The sequence below is a fragment of the Watersipora subatra genome, chromosome 10, assembly GCF_963576615.1.
Source record: "Watersipora subatra chromosome 10, tzWatSuba1.1, whole genome shotgun sequence".
Classification (NCBI taxonomy): Eukaryota; Metazoa; Bryozoa; class Gymnolaemata; order Cheilostomatida; family Watersiporidae; genus Watersipora; species Watersipora subatra.
Window position 1 is genome coordinate 18,053,629 of NC_088717.1, and position 3,298 is coordinate 18,056,926.

At 43.2% G+C, this 3,298-nt stretch overlaps 1 pseudogene; it reads left to right on the plus strand.

Annotated features, from left to right (window-relative positions):
- Positions 1-307: 307 nt before the first annotated feature.
- Positions 308-2,906, plus strand: LOC137406829 (uncharacterized; annotated as a pseudogene).
- Positions 2,907-3,298: the final 392 nt, after the last annotated feature.

A 3,298-nucleotide genomic window follows, 5' to 3' on the forward strand; every position in this document is an offset into this window, starting at 1 on the left:
ACTATCTGTGTGACCTCGTTCCCTTTGCTCTATCGTGGTCTGGGTCGTTTAGCCTATCGTGATCAGACCCATTCAAAGCTGGTCCGGAGTACGGTTCATGAAAATAATTCAGCTTTGTGACTCGAGCAGCGTATGCTCAATTTAGTTAGCTCAGATCGTATATGAACTTGTGGTTGATCTAATCTGTCTTTCATTATAAAGCTAAGTAATTGTCTTCTTAAATCAATTAGATCATATTATGGCTGGAGTTAACAACAGCTTACTTGACCTGGACGACTGTCCTAAAAATTAATTAGCAGATCCAATTATGCCTACAACCAGTGCTGACTCATTAAGTGAAGTAAAAATCATAGCTAAGACCAGGCCTACTCGTACCTTCAAAGCTTCTACAATTGGCAAAGAAAGCCAGAAAAATGAGTTAGCATTTTCATTGTATGCTTCCATAAATAGAGAGCTAAGAGCAGTCGATGTTATTTTTAAGAGCTGTCTTAAAGGTGTTGTTTTATCAGAAACTTTCAATGCATGCGTAACTGATATCGAAGCGAAGGCTTCAGCTATTACCTCTGATTACGCTAAATTGTCTCAGCTATCTGATAATATAGTGGAAATGAAAATAAAACACTTTGAATTCTTCATTGGTGAAACCGGTAAGATTACACAAAGAATCCTGGAGCAACAGCAGAGTATGGCATCTGAAGAAGAAACTAGAGAACAGGAACACCTGGAAGCCAAAGAGAGGCTACTTGAAGAGCAGCGGAAACTTGAAGAATACCTTGCAGAAAGGAATATAGAAGAAGAGGTAAGGCCGAAACCTAAACAGCAACAGTGACTGGGAACAACACCCACACTCACAACACCAATCAGTTTGAATGCGCAGCCACCACTAAGAGCGTCCTTACTTAAATCAATGCCTTACCAACAGAGTATGCCGCTGTATGAAGAGCCTATAAGAACCGAACCAGTGAACCTAGAGTCGCCTCCAGAAACTCCAACAAGAAAAACGGGCATATGGAGCCGACTCGACGCACTTTCAGTAAAAGAAAAGATCAATCAGGCATCTCACGCTCACAGTGAGATATCAGAAAGCTATTCCATTCGCATTTTAGCAAACAAAATTACGCAAAGAATAAAAAGATCTAGAAAGGTTGACATCGAACCTGAAATCTTTAGCGGCAATGCACTAGAGTTCGACAACTGGGAGTGTGATTTTGATGGTTATCTTTCTTCAATGGGCATCGAAGACGGCTCTGAAAAGATCAGATACCTCAAAAAATATGTTGAAGGAACTGCTAGGGAATGCATAAATGGCCAATTTATGATCCGTACGGAGCTGAGCTATCGACATGCACGAGAGAAACTCACCTCTCGATTCGGGAACAAATTGGATGTGGCCCGTTCAATGAAAAACAAAATCGACACTTGGCCAAAGATCTCTGCTAACGACACGCCAGCCCTCCAGAGATATGTCGACTACCTGGAGAGCTGTAGTAACGCCATGAAATCGATCCCAGGCCTAGCGAGTTTAGACGAGGAACTCAACAACAAACAATTTGCAAGAGTGCTTCCTGACTGGGCGCATCAAAAGTGGGGTGCAACGACACACCGTATACGGAAGAAGGAAATGCGTTACCCTAAATTTGCAGAGTTAGCTTCATTTGTTGACGACTTAGCAGAAATGCGCTCACAGCCTCTAATGCAAAATCTTGAGAAGGCACATGACAAACGGCCAAGACCAAATAACACCAGATCTTTAGCCACAAACAGCGTTGACCATACACCAGAGAGAAGTTGCCTATACTGCGAAGACCCCGCCACAAAGTGGCAGAATGTTTCAAGATTTGCGAAAAGCCCTACAGTCAGCGTATGAGGTTTATTGCTAACAACATGCTGTGCTACATCTGCGTTAAACCTGGTCACGGGGCTGCCAGATGCAGCAGTAAAGGAAAAAACATCTGCTCCAAATGCAAAAGACCAGGGCATGCCACATGTCTACATAAAACAAAAAAAGACTGGGATGAAGAGCAACAAAATGCGGACCACTGGAACTACAATTCAGGACACATGTGGCCCAGAAATGCCACGCCTCACCAATAAACAGCTTCAGTTCACTTAAATTATCGGCAAACTCAGGGTAATGCAGCTAAAAACACCAACTCACCACAATGGCGCAGACACTGAACTCCAACAAAACCAGTAGCACAGAGCATTGTCCTCTCATTTCTCCGGTGGAATACCAAGATCTACAGGGTGCAGATTTAATTAAGTTGTCAAATAAAAACACAAGAACGACATCCCAAAACAAGCTGTTCAATACGGGTATGCCAGTGTATGTATCCTCAGCCTCAAACCCGCTCAATGAAGTTCTGATCTATGCATTCCTCGATTCAGCGTCAAACCATTCTTATATAACCAAAGATCTCACGACACAACTAGGACTGAGGAGTCTAGGAACAAAACCCATCAAAATCGAAACAATGACTGGCGAAGTACAACTGAGTAGGGTAAACATGGTTGGAGACATCATCATTCAAGGTTATAATGGCCGAGAAGTTAAACTACCATCAGCATATGAGTGGGAAACTACCCCAAACTCGACCGGTGAGTTTGCGAATCACACCAACGTATTGGATCACCCTCACCTGCAAAAGATAGCGGACAAATTGCCACCACTAATGAACCTCCCCATGAGCCTGTTGATTGGTGCCAACTGTACTTCTGCCTTCTTCCCTCTGGAAGCTATCAAAGGTGGAGACAATAAGCCCTATGCGCTCAGGTCAGAACTCGGGTGGGCCGTTTTCGGTGTAGAGGAGACCTGCCGAACTAAACACAAGGTATGCACAACCTATCAAACCAATACCAGCGAGGTCGAGAGTGATATGCTGTCTCAAGATGCTACCAATTTATGAACTTCTTAGAGGCGCATACAACAACTACGGAGGCTAGAAATTACATGATGCCGCTCCCGTTTAAACAACGACCAATATTCCCAAACAACATAGAGCAAGCCAAGAGTCAGCAAGAAAGTCTAAGCAAAAAAATTCAAAAACAACCTCAATTCAGGGCAGATTATCATAAGTTTATGAATGAACTGATAGAGGAAAAACTAGGGGAGCCAGTGCAGGAAGAAGATGCAAAACCAGGAGAACGATGGTATCTGCCACACTTTGCAGTAAAACACCCTCAAAAACAAAAGCTAAGAGTGGTTTTTGATTGTAAAGCTGTGTACAAAGGAACATTGCTAAATGATCACCTACTTCCAGGCCCTGACCTTATGAACTCCCTCTTTGGGATACTCTGC